Source organism: Delphinus delphis, chromosome 3 (genome assembly GCF_949987515.2).
Source record: "Delphinus delphis chromosome 3, mDelDel1.2, whole genome shotgun sequence".
NCBI lineage: Eukaryota > Metazoa > Chordata > Mammalia > Artiodactyla > Delphinidae > Delphinus > Delphinus delphis.
Window position 1 is genome coordinate 97,628,634 of NC_082685.1, and position 18,173 is coordinate 97,646,806.

The 18,173-nt window shown below is 35.5% G+C and overlaps 2 protein-coding genes across 2 annotated transcripts in view; one reads left to right on the forward strand and one right to left on the reverse strand.

Moving 5' to 3' along the window:
* The window catches only part of KIAA0825 (KIAA0825 ortholog), a 401,025-nt gene that overhangs the window by 360,372 nt on the left and 22,480 nt on the right, over nt 1–18,173 (forward strand). The window lies entirely within an intron of this gene.
* Nucleotides 11,582–18,173, reverse strand: part of LOC132423422 (uncharacterized) — a 58,838-nt gene continuing 52,246 nt past the window's right edge. The window contains exon 6 of the mRNA XM_069540526.1: nt 11,582–12,700. The gene's annotated coding sequence lies outside the window, so the exon portion shown is untranslated. The remainder of the gene's footprint in view (nt 12,701–18,173) is intronic.

Below are 18,173 nucleotides of genomic sequence, written 5' to 3' on the forward strand. Positions count from 1 at the left end.
ATTGATGATTACATTTGGGGGAAACTTAATCATAGAGTAATTAGGCTTTAATTCTTACAAAAACTTACAATTAATTGGATCTTTTATACAACTTTTTTTTGTTTGATTTAAAGTACCCTGTAGGTTAGTTATAGAAACTTAATTTAAATATGGATTTAATTAGAATTGTTTTATGATTTTAATGAGTCTTAAAAGTCTTTTGATGAGCAGCCTGTATAATTATGGTATTTAAAATGATTGGCTAAATGCATACTTTTATAATTTACCTTTCAGGAAACTGTATTTTTATGGAGGCTATTTTTTGTATGATGAATTGTTTCATTTTATGTTCAGTTTTTGTGGGAATGGGTACTTATTACTGCCCCTAATCACCCAAGTGTTTTCTGTCTAGAATGAAATTAAACTTTCATGGAATCAAAAGCATCAGGCAGTAGCCCAATACCGCAGTTAAATTTAATCACAGAAATATTTTTGTTTTTACTGTAAAGGAAACTGAATCATTGCTAAAACTTTTAGCTGGGGATTCAATTTTCCTACATAATCAGGTACAAATAAGTTACTTAAAGACAAGCTCTTTTTCTCTAGAAAAAAATGTGATTTTAGGCAAATGACTTGCAATTTTTTTAAATGAATGCAATATGGAGTTGTCAACTTTTTAATGCACTGTCAAAACAACTAGAAATGAGCACTTTCAATAAACATAAAAAGTTTTAAATTAGAAAAGAAAGGAAAACATTAGATACTTTCTTTCCTTTGAGTTGGTCCCAATCCAACCTATATTAAGTAAGATAACTTACATTTGATATTTTGGGGCTGATTAAAAGAAAGTTATATTAAATAAGTAATATTAGGACACATTTTTAGTTTCCTTTTTTTTTTTCTTTTTTTTTTTTTTTTGCGGTATGCGGGCCTCTCACCGCTGCGGCCTCTCCCGTTGTGGAGCACAGGCTCCGTACGCACAGGCCCAGTGGCCATGGCTCACGGGCCCAGCTGCTCCGCGGCATGCGGGACCCTCCCGGACTGGGGCACAAACCCGCGTCCCCTGCATCGGCAGGCGGACTCCCAACCACCGCGCCACAAGGGAAGCCCTATTTTCCATTTTTAATGACATTATTATGTTCTAGCCTTCGTATGTTCTATTTTTAAGTCAGATTATTTACATGTGCTTGAAAATCAATCAATGCAGTTTATATATCAAAAAAGTATAGGAGAGGGCTTCCCTGGTGGCACAGTGGTTGAGAGTCCGCCTGCCGATGCAGGGGACACGGGTTCGTGCCCCAGGCCGGGAAGATCCCACATGCCGCGGAGCGGCTAGGCCCGTGAGCCATGGCTGCTGAGCCTGCGCGTCCGGAGCCTGTGCTCCGCAACGGGAGAGGCCACAACGGTGAGAGGCCCGCGTACCGCAAAAAAAAAAAAAAAAAAAAAAAAAAAAAAAGTATAGGAGAAACACCATATGGTCGTTGCAATAGATGTAGAAAAACATTTGACAAAACCATTTCATGATAAAAAAAAAAAAAAAAACTGTGAGCAAACTAGGAACAAAAGTGAACTTACTCAACTTGATTAATGGCTCCTGTGAAAAACCTACTGCTAACATAATATTCAGAGATCATAATACTCAGCAACAAGGCAATGATGTCTTTTATTTAACATTTACTGAAGATCCTAGCCAGTGCAATAAAACATGCAAATGGAAAAAGGTAAAAGTAAAGTGTCCATAATTGCAGATGACATGACATAAATGTAGAAAACCCTAAGGGATCCACAAAATAGCTATTAAATCTTATAATGGAAAAGAACCTGAAGAAGAATATATACATGTATATAACTGAATCACTTTGCTGTACACCTTAAACTAACACAACATTGTAAATCCAACTATACTTCAAATAAATAATAAATAAATCTAATGAATAAATTTAGAAAATTTGCAGGATACAAGGTAGAAATAAAAACTGGCATTTTTATAAACTAGCAACAAACACTTGACAATGAAAATTTTTATAATCCACAATTACATGATCAATTTATTTTTGAGAAAGATACCAAGCTAGTTCAATGGAGAAAAAAAACATAGTCTTTTCAACAAATAGTACTAGAATAATTGGATATCTGTGTGGGGAAAAATATTAGCCTTGATCCTTACCTCAAAACTTCCACAAAGATTAGCTCAAAATTAGTACTAGGCTTAAATATGAGAACCTAAACTATTAAACTTCTAAAGGAAAACACAGGAGAGAAAATATCTGAGATACCAGATTAGGTAAAATGTTGGACAAAAATTAAATAGGACATAAAAAGCATGAACTGTAAAAGAAGAAATAAAGTTTAAAATGGATTCTCATTGAGATTAAAAATTTTGTCTTCCAAAAGACAAAGTTAAGAAAACAGAAATCCATGCCACGGTTGGAGAGATATTTTCACAGAATATTTATGACAAAGAGCTTGAATCTAGAAAACATAAAGAACTCTTACAACTCAGTAAGAAAAATACAAAGGTGTATAGGAAAGTGATTCAGTTATACATGTACATATATCCATTCTTTTGCAGATTCTTTTCCCATATAGGATAATAACAGAATATTGACTAGAGCTCCCTGTGCTATACAGTAGGTCCTTGTTGATTATCTGTTTTATATATAGTAGTGTGTATATGTTAATCCCAAACTCCTAATTTATGCCTCCCCCCCACATTTCCCCTTTGGTAACCATAAGTTTTCTTTCCAAGTCTGTGAGTCTGTTTCTGTTTTGTAAATAAGTTCATTTGTATAACTTTTTTGAGATTCCACATATAAGTGATAGCATATGATATTTGTCTTTCTCTTTCTGACTTACTTCACTTAGTACGATAATCTCTAGGTCCATCCATGTTGCTGCAAATGGCATAATTTCATTCTTTTTTTTATGGCTGAGTAATATTCCATTGTAATATTCCATTGTATACATGTATCACATCTTCTTTATCCATTCCTCTGTCATTGGACAGTTAGGTTGCTTACATGTTTTGGCTATTGTAAATAGTGCTGCAATGAACACTGGGGTGCATGTATCTTTTCAAATTATGGTTTCCTCCAAATATATGCCCAGGCATGGGATTGCAGGGTCATGTGGTAGTTCTATTCTTAGTTTTTTAAGAATACTGTTCTCCATAGTAGTTGTATCAGTTTACATTCCCACCAAAAGTGTAGGTGGGTTCCCTTTTCTCCACACCCTCTCCAGTGTTTATTGTTTGTAGACTTTTTGATAATGGCCATTCTGACCGATGTGAGGTGATACCTCATTGCAGTTTTGATTTGCATTTCTCTAATAGTTAGCAATGTTGAGCATCTTTTCTCATGCTTTTTGGCCATCTGTATATCTTCTCTGGAGAAATGTCTATTTACATCTTCTACGTATTTTTTTGATTGGGTTGTTTTTTGTTTGATATTGAGCTGCACGAGCTGTTTGTATATTTTGGAGATTAATTCCTTGTCAGTCACTTCATTTGCAAATATTTTCTCCCATTCTGTCCGTTATCTTTTCATTTTGTTTATGGTTTCCTTTGCTGTGCAAAAGCTTTTAAGACTAATTAGGTCCCATTTATTTTTGTTTTTATTTTCATTACTGTAAAAGGCGGATCCAAAAAGATATTGCTGCAATTTATACAAAGAGTGTTTTGCCTATGTTTTCCTCTAAGAGTTTTATAGTATCCAGTCTTACATTTAGGTCTTTAATCCATTTTGAGTTTATTTTTGTGTATGGAGTTAGAGAATGTTCTAATTTCATTCTTTTACATGCAGCTGTCCAGTTTTCCCAGCACCACTTACTGAAGAGATTGTCTTTTCTTCATTGTATATTCTTGCCTCCTTTGTCATAGGTTAATTGACCATAGGTGTGTGAGTTTATTTCTGGGCTTTCTATCATGTTCCATTGATCTATATGTCTGTTTTTGTGCCAGTAACATACTGTTTTGATTACTGTAGCTTTGTAGTATAGTCTGAAGTCAGAGAGCCTAATTCCTACAGCTCCATTTTTCTTTCTCAAGATTGCTTTGGCTATTTAGGGTCTTTTGTATTTCAATACAGATTTTCAAAAGTTTTGCTCTGTTCTGTGAAAAATGGCATTGGTAGTTTGACAAGGATTGCACTGAATCTGTTTATTGCCTTGGGTAGTATAGTCATTTTGACAATATTGATTTTTCCAATCCAAGAACACAGTATATCTTTCCATGTGTTTGTGTCATCTTCAGTTTCTTCATCAGCATGTTATAGTTTTTGGAGTACAGGTCTTTTGACTCCTTAAATAGGTTTATTCCTAGATATTTTATTCTTTCTGATGTGACGATTAATGGGATTGTTTCCTTAATTTCTCTTTCTGATCTTTTGCTGTTAGTAGAAATGCAACAGATTTCTGTGTATTACTTTTGCGTCCTGCAACTTTACTGAATTCATTGATGAGCTCTAATAGTTTTCTGGTAGTGTCTTTAGGATTTTCTATGTATAGTCTCATGTCATCCGCTAACAGTGACAGTTTTACTTCTTCTTGCATAAACAAAACTAAAAGACAACCTATGGACTGGGAGAAAATATTTGCAAATGATGCCACCAAGAAGGGCTTAATTTCCAAAACATACAAACAGTTCATACAGCTCAATATAAACAAACAAACTAGTCAAAAAATGGGCAGAAGATCTAAATAGACATTTCTCCAAAAAAGGCATATAGATGGCCAACAGGTACATGAAAAGATGCTCAACATCACTAATTATTAGAGAAATGCAAATCAAAACTACAGTGAGGTATCACCTCACACCAGTCAGAATGGCCATCATGAAAAAGGTGTGGAGGGTGTGGAGAAAAAGGAACCAACCTACACCACTGGTAAGAATGTAAATTGGTACAGCCAATGTAATGGAATATTACTCAGCCATAAAAAAGAATGAAATAATGCCATTTGCAACAACATGGATGGACATAGAATTTTCATACTAAGTAAGCCAGACAGCAAAAGACAACTATCATATGATATCACTTATATGTAGAATCTAAAATAATAATAATAATGATATAAATGAACTTATTTACAAAACAGAAATAGATCCACAGACATAGAAAACAAACTTATGGTTACCAAAGGGGAAAGGTCAGGGAGGGATAAATTAGGAGCTTGGGATTAACATATACACACTACTATATATAAACTATTATAGATAACCAACTAGGACCTACTGTATAGCACAGGGAACTATATTCAATTTTTTTTTTTTTTTTTTTTTTTTTTTTTGCGGTACGCGGGCCTCTCACTCTTGTGGCCTCTCCCATGGCAGAGCACAGGCTCCAGACGTGCAGGCTCAGTGGCCATGACTCATGGGCCCAGCCACTCCGCAGCACGTGGGATCCTCCCAGACTGGGGCACGAACCCACGTCCCCTGCATCGGCAGGCAGACTCTCAACCACTGTGCCACCAGGGAAGCCCTATACTCAATATTTTGTAATAACCTATAAGGGAAAAGAATCTGAGAAAGAATAGACATATCTATGTATAACTGAATCATTTTGCTGTATACCTAAAACTAACCCAACACTGTAAATCAACTGGAACTTCCATACATTGCTGTTAGGAATGAAAAATGGTATGGCTGCTTTGGAAAACAGTCTGACAGTACTTCATTGGCTTAAACCTATATTTATCACTGTACCCAGCAATTCACTCCTAGTGAGGTAAAAACACATGTCCACACAAAGATATGGTTGCAAGTGTTCATAGCGGCATTATTCATAACAGTAAAAAGGGCGGCAACCCAAATATCCATCAACTGTGAAATGGATAAACTGTGGTATATCTCTACAATGAAATACTACTCAGCAATAAAAAGGAACAAAATATTAATAACTCAAAAACATGAATGAATCTCAAAAATTTGCTATGTGTAAAAATTAAAAACTAAAGTCCAGGTACTATAAGATTCCAATAATATGAAATTCTAGAAAAAGCAGAACTATAATGACACAAAGTGGATCAAGTGACTGCCTAGAGCCACAGTTGGGAAATTTTATTGAGAGCAAAGCGGCATGAGAAAACTTTTTAGGATGAGGGAACTCCTCTTTTTCTGATTGTGGTGGTTCAAACAATTTAATTCAATTTAATTGTATGAAACTGCCAAAATTCATTAAACTGTTCATTTAAAATTCATTAATATTACTGTATATAGGTAACACTTCAATAAAGGGCATTCCTAAAATAATTTTTACATGTGGAGTTTCTCAAGAATTCAAATGGTATAGGTCAAATGAGGTCTTTTATCTATACCGTATCCTTTCACCTTTAATGATTTGTACATCTAGTTTTTTTCCTCAACTACAGAATTGTAAATAATGTTTAGTCAAATGGTGTGCAAATGACTAATAAACGTATTAGTCATTTTACTGTTTAGATCTTTTATTTTTCATAATAGGCCAAAGGAGGCCCAAAGCTGGCTAAAAGTTTTAGAAGTGATTCAGTCTCCTTTATCATGAAAACACTGCTCTGGGTTTCGGTATCAAAAGATACAAACATAAAGGAGTTATTCTGTGATTTTTGTTTCTTTGTTTTTTAGATTGTAATAACTCCATATAACTACTGGATAATGGAAATGAAGGTGATTGGTGGGAAACATGCAATTAAATGTTATTATAAATCATGCTCATTGGAAAGGTCAATGTCATTTTGATACTTTTAAAATTTTCAGGGCAACTAACAAGTATGTTCTTTTGTCTGCCTTTCTACCAACCTCACCCACCTTAGTGGTCAATTTAATCAACCTGATATGAAACTACTAATATTACTAATAGAATGTCAAAGGTTGTAGGGACAGAAACATCTACTGAATGTAAGTTAATATATTAACCAAATGGCACCTTTCCACTATGGTTATACAAATGCCCAATTTATTGCTTCTTTTGGGCTTCCATTCACTCTTTCATAAAGTGTCTTTTATCTTCAACACTGTATTTTCCAAACTACTGCTAAATTACAGAAAATTGAGCATTTCTAGGACCTTGGAATGAAGCAGGCAATCTATTGAAGATAATCTTCTTAAATTACTGATTGTGACCTAAGAGATGTTATATAAATAACTATCAAATTATCTGCTTATTTTATATTTTATTTCCTATTTATTATATTTAAGTTTTTTAGTAATTGTTTTCTTTAAAAAAAAAAAAGTCCTGCTAGTCATTCCATGCTGAGCAAATTAACTAACATGTTCTGGATCAAGTATTGGCAACTTAAATATCCAAATATATAAGTACAATTAATAAAGAAAAGTATATCTGTTTTCAAATACTTGAAGGGCTCTTACCTAATATGGAAGATAGTCTTTGTTTGAAATTCCAAGTGTACAATTTAATGAATTTTGGTAATTTCATACAAGTAAATTGAATTAAATAATTTGTACCTCTACAGTCAAGATACAGAAGAGTTCCGTCATCCTAAAAAGTTCTCTTTGCTCTCAATACATTTCCCACCTCTGGCTCTAGGCAGTGCTAGGCACTTACCTACCACAGGAGATGGTCTTGTTTTGAGTTGTTTCAGAGTGTGATTTTTACTAATGGATATGAGTTAAAGAGATATCAGTATGATATAAGGAAGAGTTTTCTGACAATTAGGTATAAACTCTTCATCAATTAGAGAGGTCTGAACACTTGCAAATTAAAATCAATGCCTCAAAGTCTCTTCCCATTCCAGGGTTCTATGACTATCTTGTTCATGCTTTGGAATAGCATGTTCTAGTTAATTTGCATTTTTCTGAATAACCCTAAGTTAACTCTGGGTAACTCTTCAGGTTTTTGTTTCAACACTTGGTGACAGTCTTTATAAAATGTGTTATAGAAGTGTTCTGTCTTATTATCTTGGTGTACATTGTGCTAGATTTGTGGGTTTTTTTTTTTTAATGATTGAGAATGTTGTGATGACTTGGAGTCACCATCATTTCTGAACATTAATCATCACTGACAAAATTATCAGTGAAGAATATGAGGGAGTTTAGGTTCTGTAATTTGCTTTTTTAAAAATAACCCTTTGATCTCAGTTTTCTTTGTTTTTCATCTTTTCTCCTCCCCTCCCATACCCCCAGTAGACTCCTCTTTTCACTGTCTGTCCCTGTCTGCATCAACTGGCTTGCCAGTCTGAATCTGAATTGGTGAAAAATGCCAGTTTTCTTTATTGCTTGTCTCCATGCCCTCTAATCAGATATTTCAAATTTACCTTTTCTTCTTCTTATTCAACAACTCTCTAGCCATGACAACCCTTCCCCTTCCTCACACCCGTTTTATCCTTATTACCTGCCTGCGTGGATTATTTCAACAACCTCTTTGTTTCCAGTCTTTCCCAATTCTGACTAACTTGTATATTTCACTGTCAAACTAAGCTTGTCTGAATTCAGGATTTCATTCCTTAGCACAAGAACTTGCAGGGATTTCCTACTGCGTGGCCCATCAATTCCAAACTACCCCCACTAGGCTTTTAAATTCCTCCACAAATGGCTCTACTACATGACTTAAGATTCATTTGTTGCTCTGTACACACTGGCCCTTTTCTGCCTCTGGAACACACGTTCCTACCCTCATGTTTTTGCTTGACATGACATTGTTGCTCAATCATCTTTACTCTATCCAAACTGAAGGTGTCCTTCAAGTACTACTTCCTTCACAAAACCTTTTCTGTCAGCTCCTATCCATACCAATTTCTAATGAATGGAGAATGCTTAGCTCTCAATAACTCCCTTCATTTTTACACATTAGCTCTATCTCTGTGCTGGATTGTACGGTCCACAAGGGCAGAGACCAGATCCTATGTTGAATTTGTTTTCCCATAATGTCAAGTACAATGCAGGGCACATAGTATATAGTATTCCTACTTTACAATGTACTTTTCACATACATTTTCTTTCTTATTTTATATACCATAAATAACATAAACACCTGCAGATTGACTTATTTGTTGTCACTCATTCCTTGCTTACCTGAACATCACTATCATTTATTGTTCTGAAAGATGTCCTCTTACCTCTTCTCTTCTTCCAAATGTAAATAGTATTCACTACTTTATGAAGGTCAGTAAATATTGGCATTGATATACCAGTAAGGAAAGAAAACCATAAAAGCGAAAGTATGAATTATCTGTACTATACTAAATGAAATCAATCCTAATCATTAAAAGTTACGTAGAGTTTTTTAAAATTTTTAAATGGCCTAAACTTATATGCAGATAAAACAGAGACCCACAATTCTTTATCTGCAATTCTGAACTACAGAAAGCTCTTAAGCTGAAAGTCTTTGTAAGTTTATAGTCTTAATTTATCCCACTTAAAATGATGTTTATATGTTTTGCTGCAAATATATTAATATATTGGGTTATAGGGTACTGCCCTAGACCCTGTTGGGAATGCTTCCTAATAAAAAGAATGTGTATTGTATTACCTTTTTTAAAATCTAAAAAAAGGTCTGAATTCTGAAAATGACCTCAGGGGTTTCAGATGAGGGATTATGGATCTGTAATACATTTGTATAGTGCTCTGCAACCCTTCATTTAATAATATCATTTGAGGGCTTCCCTGGTGGCGCAGTGGCTGAGAGTCCGCCTGCCAATGCAGAGGACACGGGTTCGTGCCCCGGTCTGGGAAGATCCCACATGCTGCGGAGCGGCTGGGCCCGTGAGCCATGGCCGCTGAGCCTGCGCGTCTGGAGCCTGTGCTCCGCAGAGGGAGAGGCCACAGCAGTGAGAGGCCCGCATACCGCCAAAAAAAAATCATTTGATTCTCCAAATAATGTTATAAGGTAGCTACTACTACTGTTATTATTTCCATTTTCCAGATTAGAAAAGATGCAGAAAGATTAAGTGACTTGATGGTGAATGATAGGACTGAAGCTCATGTTTTCTAATTTTAAGTCCTAATCCCTTTTCTATGCCAATACTTTGAGCAGATGCTTTGGAAGTCATTCTGAGTTGTAGATTCTTCATAGACAAAATACAGAAGGTACAAACTGAAGATAAAACGATGACTTAAAGAGATACCAAAGTTTAAGTTTCCTCTGAGTTGAACGTTTAGAGTCTAATACTTTCTAAAGACTATATGCATATATATATACATGTATATATGTACATATATAAGTAGTTTGTAAAGTCAATTTCACTCCCCGTTAATATAACTTACATGACAATAGTACAAAATCTGTACCTAAGTTTCTTAAATATTTTCATGTATAAACAATAGGAGATTTCTGTTGACCTTGGAGAAGATATGAGCCTTCCTTTTAGACTAAGAACAGAAAGCAGATAAAATATTCTAATATAAGGAGTATGAGGTGTATGTTTTTGTGGCTAGGGAATTTGTTAAAAGGCAGAAGACGGCTTCCCTGGTGGCGCAGTGGTTGAGAGTGTGCCTGCCGATGCAGGGGACGCGGGTTCATGTCCCGGTCCAGGAAGATCCCACATGCCACGGAGCGGCTAGGCCCATGAGCCATGGCCGCTGAGCCTGCGCGTCCGGAGCCTCTGCTCCGCAATGGGAGAGGCCACAACAGCGAGAGGCCCGCGTACCGCAAAAAAAAAAAAAAAAAAAAAAAAGGCAGAAGAGAAAGCAAAGAAACCATAAATGGGATGGCAAGTAAGTTGGCTTTCCAGAATGAGAATTCTTCTAAGAAAAGGGCAAAGGAACTTGAGTCCAGAGACTGTGTCCTAGGCATACTTGTGTTCCAAGTGTGCTTGGGCTTAGTAAATGTCCAACAGATGAATGACTACCAAACGAAACTAAGTATGATAGAAATGATAGGCAAATATTTCTGAATCCTATTGTTCAAAGCTGAAAAATAAAACTGCATCAAGTTTAGGATACTCACAGAATGGGTCATTACAGTTTTGTAGAACTAAAACTTCCTTAATTCCCATATTCTAAGAAAAGCACTGAGTTTTGAATGAGCCAACTGAAATTTAAATTCTAGCTTGGCCACCGGACAGCTGTGTGGCCTGGTACAAAGAAGTACATTTAAAAGTCCCAGTTTCCTTAATTGTAAAAATAGGGATAATAATATTTACTCTGAATAGTTGTTTTAGGATTAAATTAGATAATATATATGGAAGGGATAACATAGCACCCAATACATGTTCATCCTTCTTTGCACCCCTGCTTCCTTCCTTCCATCCTTTCATCCATCCTTCCATCATTAACATCCATAACATCTTTCCAAAGCAGCCAACTCTGGCCATACTTTTGGTGTAGTCTGAAACAGGGTCAGAAAAAGAAGACCCACAAAATTCTCTTGCTGTTCTGTGCTCAGGTATACAAGAACACTTGGGGCACAGCAGGAGAAAGGTGAGCTACAAGAAGGGCTTTAATTACTGAGAACCTGCTCTGCACCTTCCTAGAGATACCACAGTGCGACCTACCTATTTACTCATTCATTCCTCAAGTATTTGCTTAGTGGTATTACCAGGTATAATACTTCACTAGGTTCTGAAATTATTGAGATAATAAATTCAGTCCTCAAGAAGGCAGGGGACCACATGGTAGGGAATACAGAAGTTTAAAAAATAATTGCAAATCATCTCTCAAGGTATATAACACTAGAAGTCAGTAATCACATACCTCTGTATTACCATAAAGGAAAAAGTGAGATATCTTACCTGAGAGAAGCAGAGGACGAGTCTGGAGACAGAGGTGGACAGAGAAAACTTGGCAGAAGAGGGGACATTTAACATATTCTGAAAGATCTTTAACCTTTAAAATCTCTTAGGATTTTTCCATCTTCGGTCATGGTTAAACTATAAAGAATGAAATTGATATATCAAAATTTCAATAAATGTTTTATTCTTTTTATTGGATCAAGTTTTTACAAAATGCTGGTTTCCATTGTCTTTATGTTGATGTAGTTTTGTTCTCTCCTAGCTCCCCTCCTGACTGGATGAGTCACAGCACGTCTTACAGCAGTAATACATTAGGTTAATAAAGCAATTATTTAATTGACTCTAATTTCATTGGCATTTCTATTAGCTAAAGGAAAGAGGTTCAATCACTGTTTACATTTGTAAAGCCAATATTATGGTTTAAATTATGGCCTTTGGACAAAATTGAAAATTGAAGCCTGATAATCCTTAAAGCAATATTTACAGAGGACTCTTTGTCTTTGTAAAGAATAAAGGGAATGGAAACAAGAGCACATTAAATCAGAGGGGCTTTTAAATATTCATTTTGCAATCAGGTTCACTGGTTTCCAGGCCACTATCTACCTTCATCATTCTTTTTGTAAAGAAATACCAAATCTCTTGCTTTAATTAGCCTGTGAAATAGAAACTATTGCTTCACATTTTTGTTTTTGATTCTGGAGTACAGAAGTTCCAGATATAACTCTAACAGTACAAATATTATTCTTCAACAGAAACATCTTGGGAGATACTGCAAAAATGCTGACATTTTGAATAGGTAGCTTGATTGAAAGTGCATGCTACCTAACACCCCCTAGTAAAACCTCTTACAACCACCCAATGAAATAACTATAAAAACACTAAAACTGATAAAAACTAACAACTCCAAGATCAGTCAGTAATCCTGTTGTCAATGGTTTTCCATGAATCACAAGATGATGGAAGTGGTCTAGATGGAGTTCTCTTACTTTAAAGCTGAATGACCAAAGAACCCAAATAGTGCTTGTGAAAATATGCTCCAGCTTGAGGGAATGTGAAAATCACTCTGAAAAACAAATAAACAAACACACAGAAACATGCTTAATATGGGGATCAGACAAAAAGGTTAGAACAATCTAGTATCCTCCATAGGATATAAGGCAAGCCTCTGAACAAACTGTAGAAACCCGTAGGTTACAATATGTAATGCAAGAGAAGCAATGAGATGCAATAACAAGAGGCCAAAGTAACAACGGAAGTGGATAAGATTTGGAAAAAAGTAAAAGGATTTAAGTTGGCACTAAAGAAAATCAAATTAATTTTTATATGTAGTTAATTTTAAGAAAGAGGAAAACAGATTTAAAGCATCCAGGAAGGAAAAAATAAAGCAGGTTACCTAAAAAGGGACAAAATTAGGCTGGGCTTAAACTTCTCTGAAGCATTAAGTGCTATGAGATGATGGCACATCTACAGCATTTTTTTAGTGCCATTTTTAACTTACAGAAAGGTGACAAAAATAGTACACAGATTTCTCATTTACCGTTCACCCAGATTCCCCTTATGTTTAACATCTTACATAACCAAAAGACACGTATCAAAACTAAGAAATCATCCTTAGTATACTACTCTTAACTAAAGTACAGAACTTTTTTCTACCATTGTCCTTTTGTTGTTCCGGGATCCCACATTGCATTTAGTTGTCATGGCTCCTTAGTCTCCTCCAATCTATGCCAGTTCTTGAGTCTTTGTCTTTCATGACCTTGACACTTTTGAAGGGTACTGGTCAGTTATTTTTGTAGACTGTGCCTCAGTTTGTTTGTCTGATGCTTTCTCGTTAGATTAAGGTTGTGCATTATTGGTAAGGAAACCATAGAGGCAATGGGCCCTTCTCAGTGTCTCATATCAGGGATTAAATAACATCAGTAAGTCTTATTACTGGTGATGTTACTCTTGGTCACTTAGTTAAGCTGGTGTTTGTTAGGATTCTCTAATGTTGTTACTCTTTTTCCTTTGTAATTACTAAATATTTGAGGGAGATACTTTGACCTTATGCAAATATCCAATTTCTGCATAAACTTTTACCTATTAATTTTAGTAGCCATTGTATTGTGTGGCAATATTGCCATGGTGCTTTAATAGTGATTTCTATTTCTCTTATTTCTTTGTATATATTATTTAGAATTGTTATTTGAGTAAGAGTTGTCACATATCCCCCTATTTATTTACTTATTTATATTAGTATGGATTCATGAATATTTATTTTATTATTCGGTTATAATGTAATGCAGTCATTATTTACTTTGTTGCTCAAGCTTTTCCAACTTTGTCAATTAACTTTTCCAGGCTGGCTCCTAAGCCTTTTTTATATACTCCCATCTTTTTTTTTTTTTTAACCTCCTTACTATCTTTCTTTTTTTTTTCTTTTTAATTTTATTATTTATTTATTTATTTTAGGCTACGTTGGGTCTTTGTTGCTGCACGCAGGCTTTCTCTAGTTGCGGCGAACAAGGGGCTACTCTTCATTTCGGTGTGTGGGCTTCTCATTGCAGTGGCTTCTCTTGTTCCGAAGCACTGGTTCTGGGCACACAGGCTTCAGTAGTTGTGGCACACGGGCTCTACAGCACAGGCTCATTAGTTGTGGTACATGGGCTTAGTTGCTCCGCAGTACGGGGGATCTTCCTGAACCAGAGATCGAACCCATGTCCCCTGTGCTGGCAGGTGAATTTTTGTTTGTTTGTTTGTTTGTTTTGTTTTTGAAATAGCTGGCTTTATTTATGATTTGCTCATTTTACCTTCTTTACCACCTTTTTTTTAATTTCTGAGATATACATTTTAAAGTAATAACTAGAATTATGACTTATAACATTATACCAGAATATATAAGAATTTTAGAAATTTCATGCAATGTCTGAAACATTTATATTAACATATTTCCATACGAATAACCCAAAGAAAGTTTAGTATTAGTTGTTTTTTGTTTTTGTTTTTTTATACTGCAGGTTCTTATTAGTCATCAATTTTATACACATCAGTGTATACATGTCAATCCCAATAGCCCAATTCAGCACACCACCATCCCCATCCCACCGCGGTTTTCCCCCCTTGGTGTCCATACGTTTGTTCTCTACATCTGTGTCTCAACTTCTGCCCTGCAAACCGGTTTTCTAGGTTCCACATACATGCGTTAATATACGATATTTGTTTTTCTCTTTCTGACGTACTTCACTCTGTATGACAGTCTCTAGATCCATCCATGTCTCAACAAATGACTCAATTTTGTTCTTTTTTATGGCTGAGTAATATTCCATTGTATATATGTACCACAACTTCTTTATCCATTCGTCTGTCGATGGACATTTAGGTTGCTTCCATGACATGGCTATTGTAAATAGTGCTGCAATGAACATTGGGGTGCATGTGTCTTTTTGAATTATGGTTTTCTCTGGGTATATGAGCAGTAGTGGGATTGCTGAATCATATGGTAATTCTATTTTTAGGTTTTTAAGGAACCTCCATACTGTTCTCTATAGTGGCTGTATCAATTTACATTCCCACCAACAGTGCAAGAGGGTTCCCTTTTCTCCACACCCTCTCCAGCATTTGTTGTTTGTAGATTTTCTGATGATGCTCATTCTAACTGGTGTGAGGTGATACCTCATTGTAGTTTTGATTTGCATTTCTCTAATGATTAGTGATGTTGAGCTTTTCATGTGCTTCTTGGCCATCTGTATGTCTTCTTTGGAGAAATGTCTGTTTAGGTCTTCTGCCCATTTTCGGATTGGGTTGTTTGTTTCTTTAATATTGAGCAGCATGAGCTGTTTATATATTTTGGAGATTAATCCTTTGTCCGTTGATTCGTTTGCAAATATTTTCTCCCATTCTGAGTGTTGTCTTTTCGTCTTGTTTATGGTTTCCTTTGCTGTGCAAAAGCTTTGAAGTTTCATTAGGTCCCATTTGTTTATTTTTCTTTTTATTTCCATTACTCTAGGAGGTGGATCAAAAAAGATCTTGCTGTGATTTATGTCAAAGAGGGTTCTTCCTATGTTTTCCTCTAAGAGTTTTATAGTGTCCGGTCTTACATTTAGGTCTCGAATCCTTTTTGAGTTTATTTTTGTGTATTGTGTTAGGGAGTGTTCTAATTTCATTCTTTTAAATGTAGCTGTCCAGTTTTCCCAGCACCACTTATTGAAGAGACTGTCTTTTCTCCATTGTGTATCTTTGCCTCCTTTGTCATAGATTAGTTGACCATAGGTGCGTGGGTTTATCTCTGGGCTTTCTATCTTGTTCCATTGATCTATGTTTCTGTTTTTGTGCCAGTACCATATCGTCTTGATTACTGTAGCTTTGTAGTATAGTCTGAAGTCAGGGAGTCTGATTCCTCCAGCTCCATTTTTTTCCCTCAAGACTGCTGTGGCTATTCAGGGTCTTTTTTCTCCATACAAATTTTAAGATGATTTGTTCTAGTTCCATAAAAAATGCCATTGGTAATTTGATAGGGATTGCATTGAATCTGTAGATTGCTTTGGGTAGTATAGACATTTTTACAATGTTGATTCTTCCAATCCAAGAACATGGTATATCTCTCGATCTGTTGGTATCATCTTTAATTTCTTTCATCAGGGTCTTATAGTTTTCTGCATACAGGTCTTTTGTTTCCCTAGGTAGGTTTATTCCTAGGTATTTTATTCTTTTTGTTGCTATGGTAAATTGGAGTGTTTCCATAATTTCTCTTTCAGACGTTTCATCATTAGTATATAGGAATGAAAGAGATTTCTGTGCATTAATTTTGTATCCTGCAACTTTACCAAATTCATTGATTAGCTCTAGTAGTTTTCTGGTGGCATCTTTAGGATTCTCTATGTATAGTATCATGTCATCTGCAAACAGTGACAGTTTTACTTCTTCTTTTCCGATTTGGATTCCTTTTATTTCTTTTTCTTCTCTGATTGCCGTGGCTAGGACTTCCAAAACTATGTTGAATAATAGTGGTGAGAGTGGACATCCTTGTCTTGTTCCTGGTCTTAGAGGAAATGCTTTCAGTTTTTCACCATTGAGAATGATGTTTGCTGTGGGTTTGTTGTATATGGCCTTTATTATGTTGAGATAGGTACCCTCTATGCCCACTTTCTGGAGAGTTTTTATCATAAATGTGTGTTGAATTTTGTCAAAAGCTTTTTCTGCATCTATTGAGATGATCATATGGTTTTTATTCTTCACTTTGTTAATATGGTGTATCACATTGATTGATTTGCATATATTGAAGAATCCTTGCATCCCTGGGATAAATCCCATTTGATCATGGTGTATGATCCTTTTAATGTGTTGTTGGATTCTGTTTGTTAGTATTTTGTTGAGGATTTTTGTATCTATATTCATCAGTGATACTGGTCTGTAACTTTCTCTTTTGTAGTATCTTTGTCTGGTTTTGGTATCAGGGTGATGGTGGGGCAGGCAGATTCTTAACCACTGTGCCACCAGGGAAATCCGTAACATCCTTACTTTCTGATGCTCCAGGCTCATATTGTGTTTTTCCTGCCCTAGCCCTAGAAGTAGCCGTTTCTCTGAGGAGTCCTGTCTTTTGCATAGCAGAGTGGAATTTATAAACCAAAATTTACGTGCCAGCTGTTCATTGCTACTGGGGTACCTTCTAGCTCCTTTCAGTGGATAGAGCTAGGAAACACATGTGTAGGTACTAACTCATGCATACAAACACATCAAAATTTATTTCTGTATCATTTATATGTAAATATATTAAAAGAATAAGTTCATATTGATATCTCCAGTTTTAATCCAACATGACAGGGTTCATTCTAGCTTTCTTCCCTTATTTGTAACTTCTTTCTCTTACAGTAAGAAACATGACTCCCATTTTCTATAATTTCTGATATCCCTACTATATAAACATAAGTAAAAATATCTTTAAAAGCATCTAAAAATACTTTTAAAATCTAAAAAAATTTTTTTAATCTAAGAGAGTAGTTTTACATTTCTTAATTCCTCTGTTAGAAACAAATTACCAACTAGAGAACATTGTTCGTGAACAGCTCTTTTGTCTTTAGTCTTAAAACAGTTAAAACACTGCTTTCCAGAGTTTCTTAGCTTGGCTCCTTTCTTGTCCACCCCCTTCAGTGTAGTTATGCAATTCATTTGTAATGTTGTGTGATTCCCATGTCACAGTCTGTATTTCATATTCTCCCCACATCCTAGTTGATTTTATTATCGTATAATAAAATTCATTCTTTGTGGTGTACAGTTCTATGTGTTTTGACAAATGCAGAGAGTCATGTGTCGACCACTAGAGTTCCCTGCAGTACAATTTCATCAACCCCCTAAACAAGAGTTACCCCTTTATTGATAATCTCTCCTCCCATTCCTAACCCCTGGAAAGCACTGATCTGTTTTTTTCTCTGTACTTTTGCTTTTTTAGGAGTGTCTGTCATGTAAAATAGAATCACACAGCATATAGCCACTTGATTCTGTCTTCTTTCACTTAGGAAAATGCATTGAAAATTCACCCAAGTTGTTGTGTGAACCAACAG